The sequence below is a fragment of the Mastigoproctus giganteus genome, chromosome 3 (assembly GCF_048544385.1).
Source record: "Mastigoproctus giganteus isolate SK-2022 chromosome 3, ASM4854438v1, whole genome shotgun sequence".
NCBI classification, from domain to species: domain Eukaryota; kingdom Metazoa; phylum Arthropoda; class Arachnida; order Uropygi; family Thelyphonidae; genus Mastigoproctus; species Mastigoproctus giganteus.
The window spans coordinates 215806744-215826412 of record NC_143577.1 but is presented as its reverse complement, the minus strand read 5'-3'; the positions used below and the strand labels follow the sequence as shown (position 1 = coordinate 215826412).

General features: G+C 37.8%; 1 protein-coding gene across 1 annotated transcript in view; it reads right to left on the bottom strand.

Annotated features, from left to right (window-relative positions):
• Nucleotides 1–19669, bottom strand: part of LOC150088703 (flotillin-2-like) — a 220681-nt gene that overhangs the window by 57137 nt on the left and 143875 nt on the right. The gene's annotated exons all lie outside the window — the stretch shown is intronic.

Here is a 19669-nt window from a genome sequence, read left to right as displayed (position 1 = left end):
CACTTGATGACATATTTGTGAAAAGAAATAATTTTTTCTTCATATTCAGGGGGCATTTTTTGAGCCAACTTTGTTTGAGTCCTCATGGAAAGCCCATTTCTCTTCATAAAATGGTAGCACCAAGATAGCACCTTTGAAGTCTAAGATACCATGGGTTAAGGCAAATTTCTGGACTTCTATTTGTTTCATCTTAGTAGATATTACTATTCCATTTTTAAGGTGGTTTAAAACTCAATCCAAAATAACTGCTGCTTCTACTGCCTTTTGGGCCACTGCCTTTTTGCCTCATAGGCATCTTTTTGCCTTGTTTATTTAAATTAAAATATCTTTTTGTTGATGCCAAATTCTAATAATTTTTTTTTGGTTGGTGGGTGCCTAAAATGACGTAAAGCTGCTCTATTGCCATGTATCTCCGCATAAACTACTACAAGCAACTTATAGCCCACGGTATATGAAATGCTCTTGTTCTTATTTAACTCGGTCATTATCTGTGAATAAAAAAATAAGGTTTCCACTTTCTTCAAAATAAAGTTACAATGCAAAGCACCTAAATATAACAATTACTACTTACGGTATTGATATTGTTAATTAACAGAACGAAAATCAAAACCCACAAATAGCAACGTAACTATTTCACGCTACGGTAACATGTACAGAAGATACGTAACCCACTTATGCTACCTTTAACAGTCGATGTCACTCACCTTATACTTGTTAATAGTGTTAATGAAAACTCCAAAATTAAAAAACAGCTCTCAGTACTTGATGTATAAGACACATCTTGATTTTAGGACTAATTATGGGGTAAAAAACAAGCACGTCTTATACACCAGAAAATACAGTAATTACTGTCAAACAAGCTCAAGTGTCAATTATTAAGTCAATTATTTTTGTTAAATTTGTTCAAGTTCTCCCAATTCATTGCATTTAATTGTTATTGATTACAATTAAATGTATTTAAATCACCACGTTAATCAAGTATTTTATAGTATATTTTCTATTGTTTTTTGTAATATTTGTTATTTAGTTTGTTCAATTTTTGTATTAAAAATGAAATAAACATACAGGTGACCCCCGCTTAACGCTGATAATTTGTTCTGGAAAAACAGGGAACTAAGTGAATCCACGCTAAGCAAGCGCCTCATTCCCATAAGGTAACATATGTATTTGTGAGTTTTGGTCGGTGCTATAGGATATTTCCTAATCAATAATAAACAGTAGTGAAAAGATGCACAAATGTAGGTCAAAATATTTAATATTCAAATATTTGCACATGTAAAATATTCTGAATTATATACATATATAATTATGTGGTAACTACTTATGTGTTAAAATTAAATTTAAAATTCCAATTATAATCATGAATTTAATTGATCTAAATTGATTTTAATTGATGAATTTAATCACGAAAAATGTGTTGATTTTGGGTTGCACTTTGTCCATCTTCCTGGTAAATAATAAAGGTGTTTTAATTTTAAATCAGGCGCCTCCATAGCCAGCTGGGAAGGAGCAGCTGTGCGTAGCACACACTTCTTGATTAGACTGGGGTTCGAGCCCGTCACCACCAAATACGGAGGATGCGGAAAGGTCAGGGAATGACCACCATATATCCTGGAGCAATATGGCCTTAGTTGCTAATGCTCCTAAAAACCAAAAAACAAACAACAAACAAACAATTTTAAATCCCCCACAGTGTTACCCAACATAAAACTTTGAAACCTAGCATGTTTTCTTCTTCTTTCGATATGAAACTTCTTTTAAGCATTTGTTTCCAAAAAAGTCCTGCTTCATCTAGGTTAAAAACTTGTTGAGAAGAATAACACATAATACCTCTTCAATAATTTTAACAAGTTCTTTTTTGAAAGTTTCGGCTCCTTGATCTGCACTTGCAGCTTTCCTCTGGATTTGAAATCTATTCAACCAGCCCTTACTAGTTTTAAACGGTTCCACTTTTTTTTTTTTTTTTTGGTGAGTTTTCTTCAGATCATCATATAGGCTAATCTCTCTCTCTCTCTCTCTCTCTCTCTCTCTCTCTCTCTCTCTCTCTCTCTCTCTCTCTTTTTTATAATATTTAACTTAACTGAATTCTGCATTGGATATTATCTTCAATAAAATTAAATAAGTAAATTAAATTTTCTGTTTATACTCCGGGACGACCAAACAGTCAGAGGAGTTTTTACAAGATACGCAGAATACAAGAAACAGCACCGTATTCAGCAGTCACGGGCTTGAACCCCGGTCACTCAAGGCACGTGTACTTATGCACGCGCGCCTGACCACTAGGTCTCTCCATTTCAATCTTAATAGCTGGCCTAGCCCTAGTTGCTTGCAGTGGACCAGCTGTCTTTCCTGATGCTAAAATTAATTCTTTATTTTTTTTTAACTATTCTTACAGTTAAACCTGTCAGTCCTAAATTATGGCACACATCAACTTGTTGTTGACCGGAATCTCGCTTCGAAACGTCTAATTTAATTTTCGAATTCAATCTTTTTCTTACATTTGTAGTCGTCGTACTATGTCCAGACGTTGTTGCTTTCTGAATCTTATCTCCCATTATTAACTCTTCGAAAATGTAACTGCGGTGGTTGCATTAATTATGATACAATGTTCGAGTAAACTGTCTGTTACGCATGATGTCTAATACTGTACAGAGTGATGACTAGACTTCAGATAAATGCATATAAAGCAAATATTACAAGCAATATACTTGATCATTTTTTAAAATGTTAATCTAGGAAATATGTAACAAGTCACTGTACTGCAATTAAATTAGCGTGCAAGAAAATTTCACTGAGCATGGGAAAATTTCTCAAGTCAGCGTGGGAAACGTTTTAATGCTGTTCATTTTCAAGCTATCGACTCCATCAAATGAAACGATTTCGTTAAATATGCCAAAAATGCAATCTGTAAAAGAGCATTATAGTGATTTGAAACAGTGTTATAGTCAGATATGGGTTATAATATAGCAGCGTTATAGTGAATCAGTGTAAAGCGAACCGCGTTATAACGAGGGCCTGCTGTAGCACAGCATAATAAGGCTTGGACCGGGGTTCAAGCCTATGACTGCTGAATACGATTAACGTTTGTACTGATGATTTATTGTAAACTGTGCTGACTGGTAGTAGTACCAGAGTATAAACAAGAACATTTAATACAAATTTTATGCATATTTTAATGAGTGGTACTGAAATTTTCAATTTTGGTTTTAGCAGTACAAGTATTAAAAAAGGTTGAGAACTGCTGAGCTAGCCCATTTGGTTTGCAATAAATCATCAATATTTCCTTTTTTTTTTTTTTTTTTTTATTCATAATTCTAGTGGAAAGTTGAATGATCACAACACTTCACTTTCAGAAATTTATAATGCAGTGATAAATTAAATATTAAAATAAAGAAAAAAATATATATAAACTGGGATTAATAAATAGCTGAACTGCCACAGTCATGAAGGTTAAATGTGAAAGAAATGAAAGATGTGAAGAAAGACTTGGGGAATTTGCAGAATCTTGAGGAATGTCAGTAATGAACAGTTTTTTTCAAGAAATGTGTTCAACAGAAAGTGGACATGGAAAAGCCCAAAAGGATTAACAACTAATGAAATTGACTTCATCCTCACAAACAGAAGATATATTGTGAACAATGTTACCGACCTGAACAAGTTAAATGTTCGAAGTGATCACAGAATGGTAAGATGCACACATGATGTATATGTAAGAAAAGAAAGGAAAAAACCGACTCAAGTAAATAATACAAAGGTCTTTCAGATAACAGAAGAGGAGAAAAAGCAGTAAGTACTGGAACTTAAGAACAAGTTTGAGCTTCTGCAGACCTTTCAGGGCTAAGATATCGATGAGGAATACAACTTTCTGAAAGTGATAAAGCCTGAGAAACCTACAGGTCAAAATCCAAAGAAAAAATATTAGTCAAGAAACACTTGTCATGATGAACTGAAGACAACAAATGAAGAACATGAGAACACTAACAAAGCCAAAATTAAGTATACTGAGTTATGCAAAGCCATTAGAAAGAGACTCAGAGAGAACATCACAAGAAAAGTAGAACAAGCATTAAGGGAAAAAACAGGAGCAGACATGAGCAGAAATAATACAGAAAGACAAATGATACTGAATCTGAAGAATAGTGATGGTGTACTTATAAATAGCAGAGAAGGCATAATTCAAATAGCAGAAGACTACTATAAAGTATTATATAAGAAGAAAGGGAATGATGCCAGCAGTGGGGATGATGGATCACAAATTTGCAATGCATATGACATACCAGATATCCTATCCGATGAGATAGAACATGCATTGAAGAAAATGAAGAATCAAAAAGCCCCGGGTGCAGATGAAGTTACTATAGAGTTGTTAAAATTGGAAGAAAAAGAAATGACACAGAAACTGGCAAGACTCTTCACAAACCACATTAGGAAAGGTGTGACCGCTCAGGAGTGGAATAATGCAATCATAATTCTGCTCCATAAGAAAGGAGATAAATCAGAAATTGTAAATTATAGACCAATTAACTTGTTGTCTCACATCTAAGTTGTTCACAAGGGTCATCACTAACAGATTAGAAAGAATACTTCATGAGAATCAACCGAAAGAGCAAGCTAGCTTTAGGACGACAGGATTCTCAACTATGGGATCGCCTTCACGTAATATCACAGCTAATGGAGAAAGCATATGAATATAAAACACCATTATGCCTGGCATTTGTGGATTACGAAAGGCATTTGACACCATACAGTATAAGACAATGTTTCAGGCATTGGAAAGACAAGGCATAGATACCCCATATATTATGATTTTGAAGAAAATATATGAGAATGCTACCTCCTTTATTAGACTAAACAAAGACGGTATCAAATTTAAAATTGAGAAAGGAGTTCGACAAGGAGACAATATCTCCGAAGTTGTTTACTGCTACCCTTGAGAAAGCTTTCAAAAGATTGGACTGGTCACAGAAAGGAGTCAACATGAATGGAGATTACGTAAACCATGTATGATTTGCAGATGACAATGTGATCATAAGTCACGATCCCGAAGAATTGGAGGAAAACCTTAATCAGTTATGCAAAGTTAGTAAGGATTTTGGACTAAAGATGAATGTGGCTAAAACAAAAGTAATGATGAACAACAATGCCACAGAAAGGGATATAATTGCTGAAGGAGTAGAAATTGAAAAGGTGGATTCATATACTTATCTTGGACAAGTCATTAGCTGTAATAATGATAAATGGCTGGAAGTCGAGAGAAAAATAAATTTCAGATGGATATCATTCGGGATATATAGTCATATACTGAGGAGCAATATCCCAATTTGTCTGAAATGTAAAATAATGACCCAATGTATACTCCCCACCATGACATGGATGTGAAACTTGGGAACTCACGAAAAAAATGGAAGAGAATCTGAAAACCACACAGCGAAGAATGGAACGAATTATATTAGGAATCAGGCTGCTGGATAAGAAGAGAAACACATGGATTAGGTATGAACCACAAGTAAAGGACATTCTAATCAAAACTAAAGAACTGAAATGGAATTGGGCAGGACACATAGCTTGAAGACATGATGACAGATGGACTAAGAAAATAGCAGAATGGTACCCAAGAGGAGCTAAAGTAAAATCAGGAAGACAATAACAGCAATGGACAAAATCACTTCAGCAATATTCCATTAAAAAATAATACAAAGACAACAAAAAAAAAAAAAAAAAAAAAAAAAGGAAACAAAGTGCTGCCTGACAATTTTTTTTAAATAAGAGCCGTGATACTGTCCACAAATAAGAATACAAGCAAAGGCACTTAGTTTCTTATTTTTTCCCCCTTGTGTTGGTTACCTTAATAAAGTGTTCTGACAGAAATAATATTTTGCATCACTCTTGGATGAAAGTCAAGAGTTCATGGGTAGTAAATGGATTACCATTGCACAAAACAGAAGGAACTGGAAAGTTGCTGGAGAGGGCTTCATCCTACAGTGGATTTAAAATGGCTGATGATGAGTCATGTAGGTGACTATAGCAGTTCAACAACTTGGCTGGATAGCATATGGAAAAATGAGATATATATTTGCAGATTAATTCTGCAAATATATACCTCATTAATATTAATTAATGAGATATATATTCGAGATATAATTCCAAGTTTAACTGTGAGCTTATCTGTGAAAAGATCTAAACCTCCCAAGCACTTCCTAATTGATTTCAAAAATATACGTGGTCTCAGTTCTAATCTCAATGATGTCCATTTCCACTTCAGTCTGCCAAACCTCATGTACTTTTTCTGACAAAATCTCAGTTATTGGCTGATTCAAGTACTGCTCATCTCAAATGCCCAAATTATTCGCTGTATGATTCCTTTCGCCTCAAAGGTGGTACTTGTGCATATGTCCGTTCTGATTCCAAATTGCCAAGTCTTCCTGTAAGAGACTTGGCAATTTGGAATCTCCTCTCTTTGATCTTCTCTGGCTTAAAATCTCTCTACCTAATTGTGTCAAATTCATCTGTTGTCTCTACCGTTCTCCCAACTCCACTAATCACTTGGAACTCTTTGACTTCCTCTCTTTGCAACTTGACTTTCTCCAGTCCAACTTTCCTAACAGTGAGGTAATTTTCCTAGGTGATTTTAATGTTCACAACTCCAGCTGGCTTCCGTTTTCTAGTCACACTGACCCAGCTGATCGAGATGCTGAGGTTATTGCAATTACTAATGACCTTGCACAGATTGTTCATTTACCTACAAGAATACCAGACAATCCTAATCATACAACCAATATGCTTGACCTTTTTCTCACAAACAACCCTTCTAAGTACAGGGTCGAAGTGAGAGGTCCTTTAGGCACTTCAGATCACAACTTGGTGATTGTCTCTTCTCCAATGGAACCTTTATTGCATGGCTATTCCAAACCTCGTGTTGTTTGGCATTACAAGAATGCAAAATGGGATGACCTGCGAGACTTCTTTTCTTCTTTTCCTTGGTCAGATTACTGTTTCAAAACTTCTAATGTAAACGTTTGCTCAGATTGTGTCAGTGAAATTATTCTTGTAGGAATAATTCCACACTCCACTTTAAAATCTCGTCCTTTATCTAAACCTTGGTTTTCCAATAAATGTGATAAGGCTGTTCAAGAGAAGAATGTTGCATATCATAATTGGCTTGTTTCTAATTCTTCAGCTTCATTTTCTGCCTACACCAAAGCTCGCAACAACTGTAAAGCAATTATTAATCAGTCCAAACTAGAGTTTGAACAAGCTAAGAGTAGAAAACTTGCTTCTTGCCCTAATGGTAGCCGAGCATTCTGGTCTCTTGCCAAAGCTACTGGCCGCAACTTTCGCCTACGTCTGCTCCCACCTTTGTCCAAATCAGATGGTTCTGTTGTCACATCAGCCAAGGATAAAGCTGACCTGCTAGCATCCCATTTTATTTCCAACTCACGTATTAATGATCTTGGTAAAACACATCCCAACACGCTCCATTCAATGCCTCCTGTGGTCTTCCATCAAAAGGATGTCAGAAGGACTTTGACAAATCTTGATGCTAAGAAAGCCCCAGGTCCCAATGGTATTTCTCCACTTGTTCTCAAAACCTGTGCTCCTGAACTTACTCCTATTCTTTGCCACCTTTTTTCACTTTCTTATTCCAAAGGTGTTTTTTCTTCTGCTTCGAAATTTGCTCATATCCAGCCAGTTCCTAAAAAGGGTGACAATCCCTCGCATCCAATTATCGTCCCATTGCAATTACTTCTACTCTTTCTAAAGTAATAGAGAAATCAATTAACCGCCAACTCTTAAACTACCTAGAAACCTTCCGCCCGATCAACGATCACCAGTATGGATTCCGTTAGTGTCAATCCACTGGTGATATTCTGGCTTATTTTATCCATTTATGGACTAATTCAATGGAAGGGTTCGGTGAAACACAAATAGTTGCTCTTGACATCTCAAAGGCTTTCGATCGTGTTTGGCATAAAGGTCTGCTAAACAAGCTTCATCTTATGGTTTGCCAACTATTTTTAGTAATTCGTTATCCAGTTTTCTCTCTGATCGCTCACTGAGGGTGATGGTAGATGGCTGTCTATCTTCTAACTTCTCCACTAACGCTGGTGTCTCCCAGGGTTCAGTTCTTCTCCCCCTACTCTTTTCCTCTTGTATATTAATGACCTTCTTCCATTGACTGGAAATCCTATCCATAGTTTTGCTGATGATAGCACATTGCATTCCACTTTCCATTTTGAGAAACCTTGTCCTGTTCAATCAGCTTCAACTTCTCGAATATCTGCTACCAATTCCTTAAATGCCAATCTTCAGGTAATTCTCCAGTGGAGCAAAGACAACTTAGTTGATTTCAACACTTCTAAAACTCAGTCTTGTCTTATATCTCGCAAAAAGGATTCTTCTGCTCCTATTCTTATCTTTAGTGACACTCCGATTTCTAGGCAAAATGATATATCTCTTTTGGGGATTACTCTGTCTTCTAATCTCTCTTGGCACAAGCACATTACAAATATTGCTTCCTCTGCATCTAAAAAACTTGGTTTTCTCTTTCGCTCTCGGCGTTACTTTTCTTCCGAAGAGCTGCTCCCTCTGTATAAATCGCAAATCCGCCCTGCCATGGAATATTGTTCCCACATCTGGGTGGTGCCCCCAAAACCTCTCTCAGGCTTCTTGATTCCATTCAGAAGAGGGCAGTTAGGTTAATTAACGATTCATCTCTAACAGAGTCTCTCCACTCGTCGTCTCATAGATGTACTGTTTTTGCTGCATGCCTCTTCTACAGATATTTCCATGGGCACTGTTCTTCTGAATTGGCTTCTATAATTCCCGCTCTCTAATTCAAAACAGTCCGAACACGTGCCGCCAACATCCATTTATTGTCCAACTTGAAACTCACAGAACTAATTTTTCATCTTCCTCATTTATTCATTCAACTGCCATTTTCTGGAACAACCTTCCTTCATACGTATTTCCTGAAAATTACAGTCTGCAGAAGTTCAAGTCCAATGTCAACAAATATCTTCTCAACCTCCAACCCAAGCACGGTACTGAGTACTATAGGTTCTAATACCTCTCGTGTTTGGGGTTTACATAAAAAAAAATGCACACTATTTTATCAGTATATTTTGCCTGTTATATCATATGGAAGTGAAACATGGCATCTAACAGAAAGAGTGAGCTAAAGATTGAAAGTAACACAACAGAGAATGGACATGCTGGGGATAAGAAACTGAGTATCACAAAGTTACTGAAGTGTTCATCTGCAAAATCACTTCAGTAATATTCCATTAAAAAATAATATAAAGAAGCAGAAAAGAAAAAAAAAAAAGGAAACAAAGTGCTGCACGGCTTAATTTTTTTTTAATAGCCAAAGATGATAGTACTCACAAATAAGAATACAAGCAAAGGCGTTTAGTTTAGTTTTTCTTTTTTTTTTTTTTTTTTTTTTTTTGTGTGTGTTCTAATAAAAATATCATTTTGCATCATTCTTTCTTACATCATTTGCCACTACTATTACTAAACATACCTTAACTGTTTATTATGATTCTGGATAAGTTAACAGTGAAGGTACAGGAGGAAATCTTATGGTGTTTGTTATTCACTAACAAAATTTTTGCTAATTTTTCTACATGATCAACTTATTGTTTTGAACTATATTATTTTATTCTTTTAGGCAGTTGATTAAAATAAGAAACTGAGCATCACAAATTTACCGAAGTGTTCATCTGCAAAATCACTTCAGTAGTATTCCATTAAAAAATAACATAAAGAGAAAAAAAAATTGCAAGAATATTTGCTGATGCTATCGAGGCAGTGTTAAGTGGGTCGGAAGACCGCTAGCTTGGGAGGATACACAGACTAAAAGATTAAAAGTGGCCGCAGGCAGAGGCAAAAGTGATTCTTGCAATGCCTCTATTAGAATGAGCAGCAGCTTGGAAAGCAAGGTGCTGAGGATTTCCAGTACTGCTGGGAATCACAGTGGAACAAATAAATACATGGGCTGTATTACAGTAACTAAGAGTAGGAACAGGTGCATGTATACTTGCATGTAGACCAATGCTAGAAGTACAGTTAATAAATTTGATGAGTTTGAAGAGCTGGTCAAGACATCAAAGGTGGATATTGTTGGAATATCAGAGACATGGTGTCACACAGATATAAGCAGGGCAGAATTGGGATTGGGGAGTACAGTGTGTACAGAAAGGATAGACAGGACAGGAAGGGAGGAGGATTTATGCTGTTAAATCAGAATGTCTTACAATGGGGGATTTTAACTTTACAGATATTGACTGGAACTTGTGGATTGGTCACTCGCACACCAGCAAGACTTTTGTGGATTTATTGGATGACTGTTTTCTACAGAAATATGTTCGAGAGGCAACCAGAGAGAGTAATAGTCTTGATCTGATTATCAGGAGTGATTATTTGATTATTCACACATTAAGAATTTGCAGATAAAGGAACCACCGGGTGACAGTGATCACAATGTACCGATATGAGAATTACTTAAAGATGTAACTACCATCAACGCTAAAGGGAAGGGCTTTTGCTTTCGTAAAGGTGACTAGAGGGGTCTCAGACAGTTTTTAAATTCTGTACAGTGGGATCAACTGATGATGTTACCAACATTGAATTCTAAATGGGAAGTCTTCAGGGACTTTATCTTGGAGGCTACTAGGCTTTTCATACAAACTAAGAAATACGGTTCAAGGCCTAAATGGATGTCAGATGAATTAACGAGGGTCGTGGCAGAGAAGAAAAATCCATGGGATGCATATAAATTATCAGGCGACAGAAAAGCCTATGGCAGATATAAACTAATCTGTAACCAAGTCACAAAGGAAGGTAAGTAGGAGAAGGCAGATTACAAGAAATCTTTGGCAAAGGATGCAAAGAGTTCTTGACTTATGTAAACTCTAGAAAGAAAGGGATGAATCAGATTGGTCCACCTAACATAGATAGTTTATCTATTGATGATAATGCTCAGGTAGCTGATAAACTGAATGAGTATTTTGCATCTACAGTCACACATTAGGAGTTATACAAGGAGGAGAATGCCAGAAGTTTATCAAACTCTAACAGGGAGCTAAGTGATTTTGTAATAACTGAGAGCAAAGAGGAAGAGAAATTGTTGAAGTTAAACATAAGGAAGGCAGCTGAGGTAAATGGGATCTATCCAGTTATATTAATGGAGGCAGCAAAGGAACTAAGCAAACTCTTAGCCATAATTATGGCTAAGGGTTTGCTTACTTCAACTACATTTGCATACATTTATACATCTCCTGTCCATGGGGACCTCAGGGGAGGTCCCCACGGACATGAGGTGTACAAATGTATCCCCATTTTATAAAGAGGGATCTCAAATGGTGACAGAAGTAGCTATAGACCTGTTAGCTTAACTTGTGTTCCGGAGGAAAAAATGGAGTTGCTGGTTAAAGAAACATTACAGGATCATCTAGACAAGACTGCAGTAATAGTTAAGACAGGATAGGTTTGTTAAAGGGAGGTCTTGTCTGACCAATTTGTTTGGATACTATGATGTTGTCACAAAGGAACTTGATGCAAAAAATAATTTTGATATCATATACAGCCTGGCCTCGATTAACGCGATTAATTCGTCCCACGAGCACATCGCGCAAAATGGAAACGCATTAATCGAATATAATAATCAATAGGAAAAATTATAATTGGTCCCTGACCTTCTGGAATGTCCATATTTAAAGAATTTTAAAAATACCTTTTAAATAACTTTTTAACTGTATACAATGTAAAAGATAATGAAAATAATTATGGAATTAAATGTTTATTGCATAAAACAGCGGTTCCCAAACTGTGCGCCGCATAATATTTTAAATTTTCGAGGGAAACACAGCAATACTCAACATCTGTCAGACACTGCGCAAACTACTAGCTCAAGAGGCAGTTCGCAGTTTCAGCATTTCTTATTAAGTTGTTTGGACCTAACTACTAAACTGAACTGTTGGGTATTTCTTTTGGTCTGGGTGCACCTTGAAAAAATTACTGAAACACCAAGGGCTTGAACCAAGAAAGTTTGGGAACCTCTGACATAAAATACACAATGAAGAAATGACTGCTGCGGAAATATTTGAACAGTGTTGACTTTCTCTTTTCATCAATCAATTTTCGATAGCGGACAACAATCTTCTCTGGGCCCTGGCGAAATAAATATTGCAGAGAACCTCAAACCTTTTGTTTGAGGTTCTATGTGATACGAAAGACTTCATCTAATTCTTTTACCGTTATCTCCTTCGTGGTAACATTTTCATCTGGTTCATTTAAAAATTTGAATTTTTATGCAAGTGTGCATTGACTTTATTAGCAGGAGACAAAGTAACACATCTTCTTCCGATGGTTGATGGAACAGACCGAGGTGGGCAGCAGACAAAAGTTTGTTTATTGACCGTACAACTCGCTGTAAGCTTAACGCGCGATTCAAATCTTTTTCAACTATCGCATAAAAAAAAAAAGATCGTGTTAACTGGAAACTTGCATCGTGTAAAGTGAAAAGTCGTATAATTTTTCAAATAGCGTTAACTGAAAATCGCATTAATTGAACTTGCGTTATGCGAGGCCTGGATGTACTTCGATTTCAGGAAAGCTGAACATGGAAGACTGCTGTACAAATTGGAGCGGTATGGCATTAAGGGCAAGTTGCTACAATGAATAAAGGGATGGTTAATGGGAAATGGCAGCGAGTAGTAATCAATGGATGCTGCTCTTTGTGGACTAATATTATTAGTGGAGTTCCTGCTATACCTTCATTAATGAAGGTATACCTTCATTAATGAAGGTATAGCAGTCTGCTATACCTTCTGCTATACCTTCATTAATGAAGGTATAGCAGACTTAATGTCCAAGTTTGCAGATGATACAAAGGTTGGCAGGGTTGTTAACGACAGTAAAGACAGTATGCAATGGCAACTGGATCTAGATAAGTTGGGCAAATGGGCTGAGAAGTGGCAACTGAAGTTTAACATTGACAAATGCAAAGTACTGCATATAGGTAGCAGTAACCCAGGGAGAAATGTACCAGCTGTGTGGTACTACACTCAGGTAAGTGGAAAGTGAAAAGTATCTGGGGGTAATTGTGCAGTCAGATATTATGTTCGATCAGCAGCGCAGACGGGCTGCCAGAGCAGGTCATGGAGTCTTTTCAATGATATATAGGAATTTTGCTAGAAGGAGAGGAGGTGATTACCTTGTTTTACAATGCAATGGTCAGGCCACCGATTTCCGATTTCCAATAGCCGACAACAATCTTCTCTGGGCCCTGGCAAAATAAATATAAGTAAATGGATGGCCAGTTCTCAAAACAGAAGGAACTGGAAAGTTGCTGGAGAGGCCTTCATCCTGCAGTGGATTGAAAATGGCTGATGATGATGGTCAGGCCACACCTTGAGTACAGTGTACAGGTCTGAATAGCCTGATTTTAGAAAGGATATAAAGTTGCTAGAACAAGTACAAAGAAGGGCAACGAGGTAGGTGAGGGGGAACAAAGAGGTGCTCTTACCAAGATAGGCATAAGTTCTGCAAATTGCAGTGCCTGGAGACTAGGCACATGAGAGGCAATATGATTGAGGTTTTTCTTTGTTAGTTGTTGGCACATCGGCTTCTGTGGTCATAATGCACCTTCCAAGGTTTTCGCACTACTCTGATCCAAGCCCAAAGCGGGATTTGAACCCGCAACCTTTGGGTTGCCAGGCAGGCACTTGACCCACCAGGCTAGCCCGGTTGGCGATATGACTGAGGTGTATAAGGATTGAGCAAGCTCAATGCTCATAAGATTCTTTTTCTTGCTTAGAATAAGAACCTGAGTGGGCATGGATTCAAACTGAGGAAAGACAGTTGTAGAATAGATGTGCAAAAATTTGCCTTTAGCCAGCATGTAGTCGATTGCTGTAAAAGACTTCCATCTCTTGTTGTGGAAGTTGAAAGCGTAAATAAATTTAAGGCTGAGCTGGACAGGTATTGGAGTGAATGGATGAGTGAAATGGGAGGGTTTGTTTTTTTGGCTGATGCTACATAAGCTTGCTTTCTTGCATTGTATGACTCAACTAATGCTAATAATAAAATAGTATTGAGAACAGGGAGACTGAATAAATATAAAATTGAACAAGTGAAGAGGAAGCCCTGGAATTTAATGGTGGAATGAAGATTAGTAGAACTAAGAGTAGATGAAGTAGGTTTTAGTATGGATAGGAGTATAGAGGAGAGTGTGGTGAAAAAAGATAATCAACACGTGAAGAAGAATAAATTGTAGTATCGAGGGTTGTGACAGAGCAAAATGGAAAGATTGACAAGAACATAATGAGTAAAATAAGTGTAAAGTGGATCAAGTAGCAGCAGGTAAGTGCTGTGTGATCAATGAAACTTAAGGGGAGACTTTATAAACTGGTGGCAAAACCACTGATGATAAAGAGAGCAGTGTGCCAGCAGGAGTACATTCCTTACTTTGCTTTCATTCTAGGTGTGAGGTCAGTTGAAGGGGGTGGGGGGGGGGAAATACAGGAAAGTAGATAGGTGGTTTCCCATATATAAAGCGATGGCTGCTGGCAGTTCCAGTAGACAGTAGTAGCACTAGTAATAGAGGCATGTGATACAAGAAAGCAAGCGTATGAGTTTAGGTAGCATCAGCCCAAAAAAAAAAAAAAAAAACAATTTGACACAACCCTACCCTCTAAAAGTTTGTCCAGTCCTCCTTGAATTTAACAACGAAAGTTTGTTTCAGAAATTCACCACCCACTGGCTCAAGGCAAATTTCTGCATATCTATTTGACAACTTTCTTTCCTAAATTTGAATTTATGCCCCCTCAGGTTCATAATCTGAGCAAGTGGAGGAATCCCATCAGAATTCATCATGTTCAACCCATTCGAGGCCTTATACACCTCGATCTTGGTAAGAGAACCCCTTCGTTTCCCTCACCAACCTTGTTGCCCTTCTCTTTGCTCGTTGTAGCAAATCTTATGTCCTTGTTAAAATGAGGCCTCCAGTCACGTATGCAGTACTCAAGGCTTGGCCTGACCACTGCCTTATACAAAGGGATAATCATCTCCTTTCCCTGCTAGCAAAATTCCTGTATATCACTGACAATACCCCATGACCTGCTCTGGCAGCCTATCTGCATTGCTCAAACTTCAAACCTCACTGCACAATCACTCCCAGGTCTTTTTCATTTTCTACCACCCTAAGTGTAGTACCACACAGCTGGTATGTTCCTCTGGGGTTCCTTCTACCCATATGCAGTACTTTGCATTTGCCAATGTTCAACTTCAGTGGCCACTTCTCAGCCCATCTGCCCAACTTTCTGGATCCTGTTGCAGTAGCACACTGTCATTACTGTCATTAACAACCCTGCCAACTTTGTATCATCTGCAAACTTCGACACTAAGCCTGATATACCTTCACCAATATCATTGATAAATTTACAAAACAACAATGGGCACAACACCGAACCCTGAGTGACACCACTAATAACATTAGTCTACGTAGAGCAGTACCCATTCATTACCACTCTGTCTTCTCCCACTCAACCACCCTTTTATCCATTGTAGCAACTAACCCTTAATACCATACTGTTCCAATTTGTACAATCATTAATCTTCCATGCACAACATTGTGAAAAGCTTTCCTGAAATCCAAGTGTATGATATCAAAATTATTTTTTGCATCTAGTTCCTTTGTAACCACATCATAGTATCCAATCAAATTTGTCAGACAAGACTTTCCCTTAACAAACCCATGCTGTGTCTGAATTATTGCTTCAGTCTTCTCTGGCTGATCATGCAATGCATCTTTAACCAGTGACTCCATTATTTTACCTGGAACAGAGGTTAAACTAACTGGTCTGTAATTACTAGTTTCACCCTTAGTGACACTAGTAATTACAGATCCCCCTTTGTGAATTGGGGATACATTTGCACATCTCCAGTCCGTGGAGACTTCCCCTGACTTCAAGGATGCTCTCATAATTATGGCTAAGGGTTCCTTTTCCCCTTCCTTTAAAATAACTAGATTGATCCCATCAACCCCAGGTGCCTTTCTTATATTTAACTTCAACAATTTCTGCTCCACTTTGCTCTCAGTTATTACAAAATCATTAAGCACTCTGTTAGAGTTTGATAAACTTGTGGCATTTACCTCCCTTAATAACTCCACATGTGTGAATGTAGATGTAAAATACTCATTCAGATTATCAGCTATCTGAGCAGGATCATCAACAGTCGAACCATCGATATCAAGTGGACCAATCTGATTCATCCCCTTCCTTTTGGAGTTTATATGAGTAAAGAAGTCCTTGCTGTTTTTCTTAGCATCCTTTGCCAAAATTTCCTCATAATCTGCCTTCGCTTGCCTAATCTCCTTTGTGACTTCATTACAGACTAGCTTATATCTGCCATAGGCTTCTGTGTCACACGACAATTTATATGCATCCCATGCATTTTTCTTCTCTGCCATGTGTCTCATTAGTTCATCTGACATCCAATTAGGCCTAAACCTTGAACAATATTTCTTAATCAGTATGAAAAGCCTAGTAGCTTTCATGATTAATTCATTGAATGCTTCGCACTTAGAATTTGCTGTTGGCAATATCATAATTTGGTCCCACTGTACAGAATTTAAAAACTGTCTGAGACTACAGTAGTCACCTTTACGGAGCAAAAACCCTTCCTTTTACCCCGATGGTAATTATATCTTTAAGTAAATCCCACATCAGTACACTGTGATCACTGCCACCTAGTGGTTCCTTTATCAGCAAATTCTTAATGCATGAATAATCACTGTTGATAACCAGATCAAGAGTATTACCCTCTCTGGTTGCCTCTCGAACATGCTGCTGCAGAAAACAATCATCCAATGAATCATCCAATCATCCAAAAACAACCATCCATTGGGAGATCAAAATTGAGTAGGAGTGTGCTATAGGCCTAATGACTCCGATGAGTATGATAAGAAACTGTACAGAGAAATAGAGTAGGCGAGTAAATCAGAGAGTCTTATAATGGGGGATTTTAATTTCCAAGATATTGACCAGAATTTGTGGGTTGGTCACTCATACACTAGCAAGGCTTTTGTGGATTTATTGGATGATTGTTTTGTACATCAGCATGTTCGGAAGGCAACTAGAGGAAGTAATACTCTTGATTTGATTATCAGTAGTGATTCTTCATGCATTAAGAATCTGCGGATAGAGGAACCACTAGGTGGCAGTGATCACATCGTGCTGATGTGGGATTAACTCAAAGAGGTAACTACCATTACGGGTAAAGGGAAGGGTTTTTGCTTTTGTAAAGGTGACTATGGTGGTAAATTTTGTTCAAGCTTTAGGCCTAAATGGATGTCAGATGAACTAATGAGACATATGGCAAAAAAAGAAAAATGCATGGGATATATATAAATTAACACGTGACACACAAAAGCCTATGATAGATATAAGTTGATCTGTAACCAAGTTACAAAGGAGGTTAGGCAGGTGAAGGCAGATTACGAGAAATCTTTGGCAAAGGATGCAAAGAAAAACAGCAAAGAGTTCTTTACTTATGTAAACTCTAGAAGGAAGGGGATTAATTGGATTGGTCCACTTGATATCGATGGTTCAACTGTGGATGATCCTGCTCAGGTAGCTAACAAACTAAATGAATATTCTGCATCGACATTCACACATGGGGAGTTATTCAGCGAGGGGAATGTCAGAGGAGTATTCAGCGAGGGGAATGTCAGAGGAGTATTCAACACTGGCAGTAAGCTAGATAATCTTGTAATAACTGAGAGTAAAGTGGAGGAGAAATTGTTGAAGATAAACATAAGAAAGGCACCTGGGGTGGATGGGATCTATCCAGTTATATTAAAGGAGGCAGCAAAGGAAGTAAGCAAACCCATAGCCATAATTATGAGAGCTTCCTTGGACTCAGGGGAGGTACCCATAGACTGGAGATAAGCAAATGTGACCCCAATTCACAAAGGAGGATCAAAGGCTGACACAAGTAATTATAGACCTGTGAGCTTAACTTCTGTTCCAGGTAAATTAATGGAGGCACTGGTTAAAGAAGCACTGCAGGATTATTTAGACAAGACTTCAGTTATAGCTCAGACACAGCATGGTTTTGTTAAGGGCAGGTCTTGTCTGACCAATTTGATTGGATACTATGATGTAGTCACAAAAGAACTGGATGCAGGGAATAACTTTGATATTATATATTTGGATCTTAGAAAGGCATTTGATACTGTTGCGCATGGAAGACTGCTAAACAAATTGGAGCAGTGTGGCATTGGAGGCAAATTGCTGCTATGGATAAAGGGGTGGTTGAGGGGGAGAAGGCAGAGAGTGGTAATCAATGGACACTGCTCATCCTGGACTAATGTTATTTGTGGAGTCCCTCAGGGTTCAGTGTTGGCTCCATTATTGTTTTCTGTATTTATAAATAATATTGATGATGGTATATCAAGCTTAATGTCCAAGTTTGCAGACGATACAAAGGTTGGCAGGGTTGTTAAGGACACTACTGATGCTATGCTGCTGCAACAGGATCTGGAAAGGTTGAGCAGATGGGCTGAGAGGTGGCAAATGAAGTTTAACATTGACAAATGTAAAGTACTACATATGGGAAACAGCAACCCCAGAGCAGCGTACCAAATCTGTGGCACTACACTGACAGTGGTAGAGAATGAAAAGGACCTGGGGGTAATTGTGCAGGCAGATATGAAGTTCTCTGACAGTGCAGATGGGCTGCAAGAGTAGCTCATGGTGTCTTATCAATGATATACAGGAATTTTTCTAGCAGGGATAAAGTTATTATTCCCTTGTATAAGGCAATGGTCAGCCCACACCTTGAGTAGTGTATACAGGTCTGGAGGCCTCACTTCAAGAAGCATATAAAGCTGCTGGAACGAGTACAGAGAAGGGCAACAAGATTAGTGAACGGAACAAAGGGTTGCTCTTACAAAGAAAGGCTTAAGTTTTGCAAATTATAGTGTATGGAGACTAGGCACCAGCGAGGTGATCTGATAGAGGTGTATAAAATCTTGAATGGTTTGAGCATGCTCAATGCTGATGGGATTCTGCCTCTTGCTCAGAATAATCACCTGAGAGGGCATAAATTCAAATTGAGGAAAGACAGATGTAGGATAGATGTGCAGAAATTTGCCTTTAGCCAGCATATAGTTGGTTGGTGGAAAAGACTTCCATGCTGTGTCTGAATTATTTCGAACAAACGGAGGGGTGAAGTGGAAGTTTTTTTTTTTTTTTTTGGCTGATGCTGCATAAGCTTGCTTTCTTGCATCATATGCCTCTACTAATGGTAATGCTAAATCCACAAAAGTCTTGCTAGTGTGCAAGTGACCAACCCATAAGTTCCAGTCAATATAGTATCTGGGAATTTAAAATCCCCCATTATAACACAATCTGATTTATTGGCCCATTCTATTTCTCTGTACAACTGTTTGTTATAGGCCTGGATGCACTTAGATAGATTTTATGTTTTTCTTATTTAACAGCATAATCCCTTCTCCCTTCCTATCCTTTCTGTACACATTGTGCTCTCCAAATTCCAATTCTGCATTCCTAATATCTGTATGACACCACATCTCTGACATCCCAACAATATCTGCCGTTGATGTCTTCTTGACCAGCATTTCAAATTCATTAAATTTATT